Genomic DNA, 13,890 nt, shown 5'->3' with positions numbered 1-13,890 from the left:
TAGATTGCTCCGGAGCCTTGTTCTTAACTTCATTCTATCTAAGAATCCAATCCCTGGCTGGTTCCAAATCAAAACTGATAATTAATGCTCCTTTTCACAATCTGTGAGAGATTCAAAGAAACATCAGACTCCATAGGAAGGGACAATAGTCTTTTATCTTCAGAAATGGAAGCAGTTAATACAAATTGGAGGGCACGATTACTCTGGAATCTTCAAAATCTTCAGTACATATTTCTAAAATATTCTTAGAGGAGGCTGAATAAGTAAATAAAGAAAAATTTATAAAGTGCACAATTCTATGACTGAAAACATTTTCCAAATTCTGAATTTTTTTTTTTTTTTTTTTGGGGGGGGGGTGTAAACCAGCATTAGCCGGACATGCAGAATGAGAGGCTGAGGTCTACAAAATCCAAAGGTAGAACAACAGTGGACGAACAATAAGGTGTAGATAAAGAAATCCAGACGTGACTATGTCAAGCAAATGCAATTTTAGATCGCCCTAAGTTCTAGCAAATAAAATCTGGACTTTTGTCTACTCCTTGTTATTGGTCTGCTTTTATTTTCCAGCTAGGAAAATCCTTCATTAGGACAGAGCCCTGGTTACTTTGGTAAACTCCCAGCAGTTTGTCTCACCAGGGCCTGGAGCCTCCTTTGTTTCTCTGTGGTAGTGATTAAGCTAACTCCTGCAGTCTTGCCAGAGGTTGCATGATCAGGTTGCCCTTACCTTGTTTTCTTCTCAACTTCTGTCATGGGATCTGCTGGGGAAATACTAAATTTGACTCCCTCCCAGGGGATCCCATTGCTCTCTTTCCTCTTGTATGCAGCAGAGTTCCCCCAACATGGCACGCACTCTGGAGTGACAAACTCATTCACTAGACTGCTAATGAGTTGAGAGGAAGGTACTACCTGGCAAGCGAGATTCTACACTTTTGCAGGATAACAGGAAAATAAACACCAAGGAAATTCCAAAGAAGAAGCTCACCATTAAGGAGAACTGCTCCTCAGTGTTGACCATCTCACCTCCTTTTTGGAAGGAGACTGGGGGAAGTGAGATTGGAAGATGTTACAGAGATTAGAGACTGTCTCCAGAATAGGGCCTTGAGAACTCTCACCTCTTCCCTCCCCACACTTCTGTTGCCCTGGAGTCACATGAACATTGCTTCCCTGGAGGGGGTCCATACTTGTAATACCTGACTGTGACATCATCTTTCATGACTTTTTCTTTTGTTTAGTTTTGGTGAACAACATTCATTTCAAGGCTGACTGTCTCACCACGCTAAAAGTCCTTCTGTAATTAATTTGGAAAAGGCAAACTCGATCCTTCTCATGAAGGACAGAACAGCTGCTTTCTTTTCTGTCTGTGAAACAAATCAACAGCTTGTAATACATTTTCAAGAGAGGGTGCACGAGAGGAGATACTCCACATCCCATTTGCAAATAAGAGGAGCTGTGCAGGGACCTCCCACATGCCGCTCTGCATTTGCTTTTTAATAGCATAACTTTCCTGAATTAGTACAACACCATCTATGGAGAAAGAAAAAAGCTCCCGTAAACAAATGTCTGTTTCGTTTTAAACCTCAGCGGCCCAGTTTTGCATTTCTGATGAATGCAGATATATTTAGACAATATTTCTATTTGCTTTTCTGTAAAAGAATCCCCAAACCTAGAGAGAGCCGTTGTTGCTGTGTGTGTGTGTGATATTGCTCTCTGTGTGTCCGTCATTGCTGCGTAAGTATTATTGCTCTTTGTGTGTGTGTGCACAGTGGTGTAGTAAGAGGAGGGAAGGGGTGCGGCACCCGTTCTCCTCTCCCCCTCCCCGCTCCTTCCCAAACCCCCCCTGCCACGCACGCATGCACACCTCTTCCCGCCTCTCTCTGATGTCACTTCCGGGCCCCTCGCCTAGGAAGTGATGTCAGAGGGATAGCCGACACGAGGCGGGCAGCAAATTTGTAATGTTGCTCACACCTTGAAAATTAAAAAGGTACGGGGGAAAGGAAGGGGCACGTGTGCGGGGGGGGGGCGGAAAAGAGGGGAGGGGAGGGGCACCACTGCCCCAGGCGCCACTCATCCTTGCTACGCCACTGTGGTGTGTTAGTGTTGTGTATGTATGTGTTATTGGTCTGTATGTATTATTGTTGTGTGTGAAATTGCTCTGTGTGTGCCATACTTGATAGGCATTGGTTCAGCTATTAAAAGATAGACTTCCAAAGGCTTAGGTGCTTTTCCCATGGATAATAATAGATTTATCCAACCTACAGTAAATCTGCCATATCTAGCTTAAGTCTCTTTTTAGCTGTCAGAAAGTCTAATAATTCTCGTAAGGAGCGACATAAAAAAAGACGTTCCAGGGGATATTTCAGAGACTTGGTTGAAAGCTATGGACCAGTAAATGATGGAAGACGCAGGCAATCAAGTCTGCTGTTGGAGGTCTGTGAGCTCCACAGTGCTGCTTACTTTCCCTATGGTCTTGTTTTTGGGGTCGTATGTGCCACATGGTACATTCCCTGTGATTTCTTAGGTACTTTGAGCCGAAGTGCAATACACCGATTGACACTGGGCACTATATCAGCCCACACCAATAAGTGGCTTGAAAGCCGCTAACAACCTGGAACTGAATTAACCCCAGATGCTCAATGCAGGGACATGTCTGGTCTCTGGCATTGAATATTTATTTACTGGGATTTATTAGCCACCTTTATGGAGTGATTCAGCCAAGGTAGTGTACAGCAAGTTTTAAATCAGGTACTCTGTCCTGGCAATGGAGGGTTAGGTAACTTGCCCAGGGTCATAGGGAGCAGGCTGGGATTGAACTCACAACGTCAGAACTCTGCCTCCTCTTCAGTGGCAGAGAATTAGATTCCTTTTGAGACTTTGATGTATTTTTGATGGTGAACAGATGAGATTATTCTAAATTTGGAGGGATATTTTTGGATCTAAGGCAGCTGTGGATCCCTAGAGATTTTCACCTGCAATATTCAGCAGGTGTTGCTGCCAAAATGGACAAAGCAACAACAGCAAAAGAGCCAAGGGCTAGGTAACATAAATAATTGTAACCTTGAAGCTAGAAAATATTTTTTTCTGATTTTCAATTTAAAATTAATCTTATGTTTCCATTGCAAAATATAGTGTGTTGTTAAGTGGGGGCGTGGCCTAGTGGTTGGAGCAGCTGCTTCCGCACCCTATGATTGTGAGTTTGATTCCCACTGCAGCTCCTTGTGTCTCTGGGCAAGTCACATAACACCTCATTGCCCCAGGTACAAAATAAGTACCTGTCTAAAATATGTAAACTGCTTTGATTGTTACCACATAGAAAAAGTGGTATATCAAGTCCTTTACCCTTTACAATCAAGTTATTGTGACATCATTGATGAGGTTGACTCTTATTGGTGGAATGAGGCATTATGACATCACAATCTCAGCTCTGGGGGAAGTTAGCAAGTTTCCAAGTTTATTTACAATTTGATATACCGACCATCAAACAAATATCTGGACGGTTTACAATTCCTAAAATTAGAGTTTAAAAAACGCAATAATAGAAATAAAAAAAAAATAATTGGGGAACATAAAAACCAGACAAAGACAAAGATATGGACAGAGTAGGTACAATAGGCACTAAGGGAGGGGAAGATTTAAAATTACATCGAAGTCAGAATAAAAATAAAAGGGAAGTAGGAAGGGGAAGGGAGAGAACAAAAAGGAGAGGGGAGGGAGGTCACTTCATAAAAGCAGTTGTTTTGAACAATTAAAAAAAATGGAAGAAAAAGGATCTTATCCGGAATTTTTGGTTTTGAATTTATCGAGTAGGTTTTCCGATCGAAGATGAGATGGGATTGTGTTCCAGAGGGAGGGGGCTGTGACAGAAAAGATAAAGTTTTGAGTGTAGAAAAGATCTTTGAGAGACGGAACAGTCAGTAGGTTAAGATCAGTGGATTTCAGAGCCCGGGGAGAAGCATAAGGAATGAGATACTTATCAAGAAAAGATGGGGAGTGGGTGAGTTTAATCTTAAAAACCAAGAGGAGAATTTTGTAAGCAATTTGATGCGAGACAGGAAGCCAGTATGCCTCACATAGCAATGTGGTGACGTGATCGTATTTTTTTGCGTTATGAATAAGTTTAAAGACAGTATTTTGAATCAACTGCAGACGGCAGATTTCCTTTTGCGTGATTCCGTGGTTTAAGGAGTTGCAGTAATCTATGTGGGAGACAATCAGAGAGTGAACTAGGGTTTGAATAGAGGCTGGCTCAAGAATAGAGGATATAGAACAAATTAGTTGGAGTTTATAGAAGCATTTTTGGTTAACTGCACTGATCTGCTCATGAAAGGTGAGGTCTTTATCTAGGATGATTCCTAATAATTTTACTTTAGGTTCAGTTGGAATTTGTTTAGCATCAATGCAAATAGGTCCTTTTAAAGACTCATTGTTTTTTGCTGGAAAGAGAATACCACAGGATTTGTCAATATTGAGAGATAAATGGTTAGATCGAAGCCAGTGACTGATTTTTTCGAGTTTGATATTGATGTCTTGGATATTACTTGTGTCTGAAAGGTTGATAGGGTGCAAAAGTTGGATGTCATGGTCTTATGCAAAAGTAGCAAATCCTATAGATTAAGCTAAGGTTAGAAGTAGAGCAAGAAAGATATTGAAAAGCAGAGGAGAAAGAATAGAGCCCGGCGGGACACCATAGGTTTGGGAGATTGAAGATGAAGAAGAACCATTAGAATGAACTTTGAAGTTCCATTCTGTAAAATAGGGAAGAACCAGAAGAGGGAGTGACCTGAAATTCCACTGTTTTTGAGGCAATGGAGGAGGAGGGTATGATCAATTGTGTTGAAGGCCACTGAGAGATCATGGGAAATGAGGAGAACAGATTTACGGTGATCATGGTAGTAATACATGGTAGTGGTAAGACCCAGAGATAGTTCCATGGAATGGTTAATATGGAAGCACTGGGAGTGGAGGAGTGGCCCAGTGATTAGAGCAGCTGCCTCAGCACTCTGAGGTTGTAAGTTCAACTCCCAATGCAAGTCTCTGAACAAGTCACTTAACACTTCATTGTCCTAGGTACAAAATACATACCTGTCTAAAATATGTAAACCACTTTCATTGTGCAAACCACACAGAGAAAGCAGTATAGAAGTTCCATCCCCTTTATCTTTTCACAAGCTTTCTATTCTTGTTTAATGTTTTTTAACAAGAGAAAAATGGTCAAGATGCTTTATAGGGAGTGCATATCGATCTATCCTATGAGAAACATAGGCATTTTCATTGCAAAGAAACTGGCATAGGACAAACAATTTGTAAAACACCTAGCCTCAGCAGCAGCTGGTGCTTTGAGACCACATGACTGAATTAGGATCACTGAGAAAATGAAGGCAAATTTAGTGGCATGAGGGGAATTGCTCAGACACTTCAATGGAACGGTTTGGATAACAGAATGGGCTGGGCCACCAGATGCTCAATTACAAGGATCTGCCTCCAGGGGACTTGAAGTCAGTGCTGACTGTCAAGCAAAATTTTAGGTCTGAGTCCAGTCTGAGTCTAGCACATGACTACCTTGCTAAGCCTCACTTTATAACAAGCTGAATTTAAACGGATGTGCAGGTCTTTGTTGAAAATGTACAGTAGGTTGCAACATATATTTCCGAGGCACTCTTCTAGAGACAAAAGGACGTAAAATGCTCAGAAGAAATGCTCAGACCCCATTATCTGTTCAGCTGTGAAGGCTTCCCATGGACAAGTCAAAGGATAGGCTTGCTAAATTATGCTACCTTAGTGAAACACCTTAATATTTATTATTTATTTCAGTTTCTATCCCATTCTCTCTAAAGAGCTCAGAATGGGTTACAGGTTAACATACATAATATACAGTTAACAGGTTACAATTTGCCATAGTTACAGTAGAAACATAGAAACATGATGGCAGATAAAGACCAAATGGTTCATCCGGTCTGCCCATCCACAGCATCCACTGTCTCCTTCTCTCCCTATTGGCTAAGGCTCAACACTTGCTTTGTGATGTCATAGAGCTTTATGGTTATTGAAACATAGAAACATGATGGCAAAGGTAGGTGCTGGAAATGTAGACCCCGTTTTTTTGGGCCTACATTCTCGGTGCCTACCTATGATGTGAACTGTGCTTCCATAGGCGCTTTAGGCTGCTTAACGCCACTTCCAGTGTTAGCCACACCCACAGTGGTAATTGTATCCGACCGTATACAAAGCAAATCACAACAGATACATACACAATAACAAACATCCATAAAACAAATATTTACAAGACTAATTAACATCCAGCGATCAATTGTACAACAGAATACTCAGTTCCCATATTTCATTTTGCTAAATAGGTATCATTTTAATAATCTTTAAAAATTATTCAAATTTCCTTGCTGACGCATATACAGTGGAATCGCATTCCACTCATGAGGACCTATACATGAAAACGTTCTCACTCTAGTTACTTGCAATTTCAATTGTTTCATTGTTCGCATATATAGATCATCACGATCTACAGAGCGTAGCTTTTGAAGCGGAACCTATGGCAGAATACTATCCACCAGGTACCTTGGTACCAGTTGGTTTACACAAAGGTAAATCAACAGCAGCAGCTTATAATGTCTTTCATTTGGGGCAACAGTGTGAGCTGGAAGTTCCAATATCCCTTCTATGCACATCCATCTCTTTCAGCATGGGAAGGTATGTTTCTGGAGGCATGAATATGATCATTGAGTAGGAGGGTGATACCTATCTTGGAGAGGGGATTCTTTATCTAAATAGAGGTACTGATTATCGAGGGGGTGCTGGCTATTGAAGGGCAGTTGATGATTGGAGAAGTTCTGAACAGTTCAAAGAGGGGACAGTGGGGGATTTGGGGTTGCAACATTTATAGCACAAATTTAACATATGGTCCAAGACAGGTCTTATATTTTTGCTTTTATTGGACCCATGGTAAACTGCATGGCTGCATGCTATTTCACCTTCAGCTTTGTCAGGGGTGGGCGAAAGTATGAAAGTCACAAGACAGATGTGATATTGAGTCTTTTTGAATCCCCTGACGAAGCCGAAGGTGAAACGAGCTTCCAATGGGATCATTGTTGAGATAAGTGCTTTTCTATACCCCATATGGTAACTAGTTGTTGCATTTGCTGATATAAGACATCTTTATTTAAGAATGGGCTGTTTCTCGTGTACTATCCCTGTTATAGAAACTTCAAAAATACAACTCTAAAAGTCAATTGCATATTATTTTTAAGAAATCTTGCTTCTACCTTTATCCTTTTCCAAACTTACTTGCTACATATGCTTCAATTTACTCCACTGCTATGATTTGAAACTCTCTTGTGGTTCCCTCATTCCACGGTGTTTGTGCAGTTGGGTAAATATAACATAGATATCCATTCACACACATACACAAAATAATTATTATTTCATTTGGATGGTACCAATACAGTGAAAGACTCTTTTCATTGTACTAAGATTCTGCATCGCGTGTATCGAATCATTCCGAACTATGAAGGTATTTTACCAGCAATTCGATTTACATTACATTTTTTTGCACACTAAACTTCAACACAATCCGTCTAGGTCTGCATAATGCAGCACCTTCTTTTTCTAGGGAAGTGCTTCAACACATTTCTTTAGAGCATCTGGTACTTTTGCATGCTGTAATCATAAAAATAAATGGAAAAGTCCATGTAAAATATCTCAAGCATCTTTTATGGTCAGGAATAGACAAGGAAACATTCTTTCCACCCTTTCAAACTTAGACCTGAATAATTCCCCTGTTTTACACATCAAAGATCATGATGCTGAATATAGGATTTCTTGACCACGGGTCTCTGTGGAGTCTGAATAGATGATGCATATATTAAATATTCCCTTATTTCATTTAAGGGCTTGTTTTCTTCTGTAGATTTACACTGCTGTCTCCTAGGCTGATTTGGTTGCCTGATAGTATATATTTGGAACTATGCCTATTTATGGGCCAATGAAGATGGATATTTTGATTTATTAATTACATTACATTAGTGTCTTCTATCCCGCCAATACCTTTACAAGAGTTGGCCTGGGCATTTCCAGGGAGAATACATGGTTAATAGATGTAATATGTGTCGGGATCTGTGGAGGGTCGATCAGGTTTAGTTAGATCATTCGACAAATTTCTTGAATAGAAAAGTTTTAAGCTCTTTCCTGAATGTTTTGTAGTTGGGCGTCATAGTCAGCAGATTGGAGAGGTGGCAATCTAGTTTGGCTGCTCTGGTGGCTAATAGTCCGTCATATTTTTTTTTTTTTTGCTTTGTATACCTTTGGTTCGGGGGTGGGTAAAGTGTGCATGAGTTCTGTCTATCATGAAGTGGCCTGAAAAAAATCAGGATGGTGGTATAATGTGGAGGAAGTTCATAGAAGGGCTGGCCAAACTGGAAGAGTCTGTGGGATCTTGGGTACTGATCCGTACACCAACAACTTCAGTCTTGCTCGGAAATCCAGGTACAAACCAAGTGGAAGAACCAACTTCCACAACTTTCTAACAAATTTCAGTCCATATTACATTATTAGCTGTGAAGTTAATGTTTAGTTTATAATCATTACCGGTGTGCTGATCTTCCAAACTGCCTCCAATATCATTCCCTAGTCTGTGTAGAACAAAATAAGCCCATTAAAAGAGAATAAATTTTCAGGAATTAAGAGGTGAAAAGCAATCAAACTTTAATCAGCTGAGTTGATTGCATGTTACAATTGTATTCTCTTTGAACAATATTTCAGAAAAATTTGGTTATCTTGTATAATGCTGATATGAGTTTATAACAATATTAAAGAGTGCAATGAACCATTTGGAGAAAAAAAAAAGAAGTAATTATTCATGCTGAAAAATATTTGCTGCGCTGTGAAGAAGAATCTATTGAGGGACATTTTCAATAGGACATCTGAGTTTGGACGTTTTGGGAAAGACGTCCAGAAATCAAGTAGAGAAAATGTTCATTTTCAAAATTACAAGGCGTCTATCTTTTTTGGCCATTCTCACAAGGATAGGAGGTGCCTGGAGTGGTGGTACCCCCTGTGCCCTCCTCTCCGCCTCCATCCTCCCACTCCTTCCATGTCTCCCGCCACACTCACGCCCTCCCTTCTCACTCCGGTGCCTCTCAATCTTCAGCCTGCTGCTCATGCTGGTGTTCCCTCTGATGTCACTTCCTGGCCCCACGACCCCGGAAGTCATTTCAGAGGGAGCCTGGCGAAGATTTTTAAAGAGGTACGGGGCGGGAAGGGAGGGCTTGAGCATGGCATGGTGGGACAGAGAGTTGTCGGTGCCCCCACCAAGATGGCACCTGGGGCGGTCCACCCTCCCTGCCGCCCACTTACTACGTCCATATGAAAAACGCACAAAAGTAATCTTTATGGACATTCAATCAGCCAGCATTCGTAGCACACTGGGGTCCTTTTGCTAAGGTGCGCTAGCCGTTTCAGTGCATGCTAAAAAGGCTAGCATGCCTTAGTAAAAGGACCCCACTATTCACAGACAACTAAGCATTCCTCAGTACAGCAGAGGGGCACTCTAAGGATTACCACAGTAAATGTCATATTAAAAGTCCTAGGTACACATGTCACTACAAATTGCTTATATTGTATGGTGAGCCCTCCAAAACCCACTCAAAACTTACTGTACCCACCTGTACATCACAATAGCCCTTATGCCTATAGGGCATCTTTATGTCATCTTTATGTCATCTTTATGTAGGCACAGTAGGTTTTGGAGGGCTCACCATACAATATAAGCAAGTTGTAGTGACATCTGTACCTAGGACTTTTAATATGACAGTAGAAAATGTTACTGCATTTGGGAAAGTACATTTCTGGGCAAACATATTTTCTTAAACAATAGCCATCGACTACTGGTCCTGGTCCTAGTCAAGAGTGGCACTGTGTGATTTCTAACAAAGAAGGAAACTGAGAAGACAAGGGATTGAGGGTAGAGGGTAGACGACCGGCGGAAAATACATAGTACATCCACGTTTCTTATTCTAACATTTGTTTTTCCTTTCCAGTGTTTTAGTGGTGTTTATTTTCATAAATGTGTTCTCCAGAAGAGTAATTTATAAATGCCAGAAAGTTAACACGATATTCAGGGGTACGGCCACTAACAATTCCAACTCTATGAGATAGATTTCAAAATATGAAAGAAGAATGTTTGTTTTGGGAACTTTTGATTTGAAAAATACCTATATATATACATACTGTATATATTTTTATTGTTGCTTTAAGTTTTGACAACTCTGGCATTTGACTAAATGTATGTGTTTAAGGCTAGAAACCATACTGGAACAGAAATATGATAATATGATTCTGCATTTAGCATTATAGACTGATCTCCTCTTGCCTCCCCCCCTTTCCTTGTCCAGTTTCACATGTGTTGGTTCAATGGAATATTCAATAGACATTTATAGGAAATAAATTGAGAGATGAATGCAAACCATATGGCATCTGGAGGTTTATTTGTAAAGCCTCTGCATCAAAGCTTTCTCCAGATCACACCATATTAGCTATGTTTTTCCAGTCCAGCAGAATCAGGAAGGTAACCACAGACTTCCTTGATGGGAAACACATGAAAAACAGAGCAAATTGTAATATGTACTTGGAGCAACTGTTCAAGTAGCATTATTTAAAATAGCATTATTACCAATGTGTGGAAAAGATTATTTGGCAATGCCTTTAAAAACTGCAACCCACTATACCTAAATTTACATTTTCCTCCAATTCTAAAATACAGAACACACAAATTGTAATTTGACATGACTGCATTTAGATGTATTTAGCACAAAAAAAATATACACATACACTGGCCAACTGAGTCACCTAAGGTTTGCCAAAACTACAATATTTCCTTTTAGAGAGACTCTGATTTAGCGTTCTAGCATTCAGTGATAATTCCAAATACTTATGGTAACTTTTTCCTACTGGCTCCAAACTCAGTCCCACATACCAACGACTGAGTTTATTTCTTCAAGTTTGTACCGCTCCATACCACAGTCTCAGGGTGGTAGACAAAAAGAGAAATGCAGTTTACAAATAAACAATTATAGAACCGGGAATCTAGATGGCTTGTGTGGACCAGTAAGATGCTTATTGAATGGAAGCACAGCAGAAACAGCCAGAATAAACATAGCCTTCAGCTAGGTATGCTATACAAGCATTTATTTAAAAATACAATTCAATTAAGCAAAATGGCTATGCTTTAGCTAGGTGTTCAAATGAGCAATTGGAGAAGCATTTTTAGTGGACCCAACTGAATGTCCATCCTTATAGTTTTCCCTCACTTTTCATCTGAATGATTTCTGGACCCCTGACATATATATCTTTAGGCCATTTTCGCTGTGATTCCTTTGTTTTAATTTTCAGAGTTTGTTTCTTACATCTTTTCATTTAATATTTTGCATGCTAAAATAAACTCTCGTGGCTTCAAATGATCTAGAAGCCATTTTCACTTTGCTAAAGCTAGCCTAAATGTTGATGGAACAGTCTGTCCTTCCCTTTGTGGGAAGACGGATACCAAAAGAAAAGAGAGCTTCCATATATAAGATGCTCAAAGCACTCACCTTTGGGCATTAAAATGTGTCTGAGCCTCATTGACCGAGCCATGTGGTTTGTTGTCGGTTGCTAGGGTGGCATGATAGAATGAAGGGGTTGGGAGGAGGGAGGGCTGTGGGTTGAGAGCAGGCTGGGAGAGAGGGAATTGGTGCTTGGTAGTTTTGGGTGTGAGGAAGAGCGAGTACTGACAGGTGACAAACACATTTTTTTGGCAAGCTGGGTAGTTTGGTTGGTTGGGCTTTAAGGGAAGGGAAGAAGGGTCTCGAGGAGTGTGTTTTGTTTTTTACCCCCTGTCCATTCCATATTGGTTGTTTGGGGGAGCGGTCAGTAGGGAGTGGAGAGGAAGGGGCAGCCTCAGGTTGAGACGGGGCGGAGATGGCTGGGGGGAGGGCGGGTCCAGATTTTACTAAAGTTTAATCTGGTAACCCTACTCCATTGCCCATTGTAAACCCACTAAAGCAGGAATAGGGAACTCCGGTCCTCGAGAGCCGTATTCCAGTTGGGTTTTCAGGATTTCCCCAATGAATATGCATGAGATCTATTTGCTTTCAATGCATATTCATTGGGAAAATCCTGAAAACCCGATTGGAATACGGCTCTCGAGGACCGGAGTTCCCTAACCCTGCACTAAGCCGCTCTGGTTGTACCCACACAAAGAAAGGTGGTTTATCAAATCCATGACCCATATAGTATAGCTTAAATTGGGGTTGGTGTGTTTTTCCATTGAATTGTAAGTTGCTTATGTCATAGTTTTAATAAAACCGTAGTCATTGATTTTCCATTGTAAGACGTTTGATCTGGTTTTTCTTTGATGATGATGTAAGGAAGTGATGTCAGTGCCTATGTTACAGCTAGACTTTTGCAGATTCTGATAAAGGTTTTTAAACAAAGATGAGATGTACACAATTGGCTTTTTGTATATGAAATTTGGATGCTCCTGCACAGGGAGCAAATACGGAGGGGTGCAAAAATTGCACCCAACCCACTTTTTCCTCTCTTTGGCAGTGGTGTAGCAGATAAGGCAGGGGAACCAGTTTGAAAAACTGCAAATATGGTTTTTTGCCTGTCAAAAGGCAGGGGAGGCAGGAGAGGGCAGCTGGAGCACCGGCGGGTGAAGAAAATCACTCGCGGTCTGCTCCGACCGCCTCTTCCTGTAGTAAAGTCGGGCTACACCAATCAGGAGCTGCTTTGACACGCAGCTCCTGATTGGTGTAGCTGACTTTACTACAGGAAGAAGCGGTCGGAGCGGACCGTGAATGAGTGAGTCCGCGATTTGCGGGGGAACACTGTATATGAACAGGCATCTAAACAAGCTAAAAGGTAAGCTGTGATAAAAATGATTCTTAAGCAGGCTGAGATAAAAAGGTAAAATGAAGGTATGTACCCAGATGATGTGCAAAGGCTGCATCACCGACCAGGTAAAGGCTGTTTTTATCCCACAGTTTTTACTTGTTATGTTTCATTTTTTAATGAACTGTATACCGAGTCGAGCTCCTTAGGGAGGAGATTCGGTATATAAAATGAAGATTAGATTTTATTTGGTTTTGAGCCTGGTTTTTATCGTGATATTTTCAGGGTCCCATAGATCTTTTTTTTTTTTTTTTTTTTGCACTTTTGGGCATTTTAGATCAATCTTATTCATTATTTAAGGCTCTGTGGTTTTGTCAGGTTTTGTTTAGGTTTTAATTTAGTTTTTGTTGTTCTGACCCTTGACCTCTGTTAGTCACTTTAAAAGAGCTTGCAGGCTCTTATGCTGCTGGTTGCTGCAGAGACAGACTACTGAGTGCTGCCCTCTTTTGGTTGCATGTTGGTAAGGAGGACTTCTATTAACTTCCCTTTTATATTAGAGAATTGTCTCAGGTTTTATTTTTAACATTTAATCATTTCCTTTTAGCCTTTGCCTGGTTGGTGATACATTTCACCTTTTTAGCTCAGATACCCGTTAGCCTTGTTAAGAATCTTTTTTTTAATCACAGCTTACTTTTTAGTATGTTTAGATTCCTGTTCATATAGAAATATGATGACAGATAAAGGCCAAATGGCCCATCCAGTCTGCCCTTCTGCAGCATCAATTACCTCCTCCACTCCCTATTGGCTAAGACTCTTAACATTTGCATTGTGATGTCATAGAGCTTTATAGTTACTTGATGGCAGATGAAGGCCAATAGTCCATCCAGTTTGCCCATCTACTACCTCCTCTCCCTATTGGCTAAGGCTCTTAACACTTGCATTGTGATGTCATAGAGTTTTATGGTTATAGAAACATTGTAACATGATGTCAGACAAAGGCCAAATGGCCCATCTATT

At 40.6% G+C, this 13,890-nt stretch overlaps 1 long non-coding RNA gene across 1 annotated transcript in view; it reads left to right on the top strand.

The window, feature by feature from the left end:
• The first annotated feature begins 1,894 nt into the window (after positions 1-1,894).
• The window catches only part of LOC117351452, a 33,866-nt gene continuing 21,870 nt past the window's right edge, over positions 1,895-13,890 (top strand). Inside the window, exon 1 of the long non-coding RNA XR_004537415.1 lies at positions 1,895-1,981. This is a non-coding gene — a long non-coding RNA (uncharacterized LOC117351452). The remainder of the gene's footprint in view (positions 1,982-13,890) is intronic.

Source organism: Geotrypetes seraphini, chromosome 17 (genome assembly GCF_902459505.1).
Source record: "Geotrypetes seraphini chromosome 17, aGeoSer1.1, whole genome shotgun sequence".
Taxonomy (NCBI): Eukaryota; Metazoa; Chordata; class Amphibia; order Gymnophiona; family Dermophiidae; genus Geotrypetes; species Geotrypetes seraphini.
Note: the sequence above shows the minus strand (reverse complement) of the source record. Positions and strands in the feature narration are given on the sequence as shown.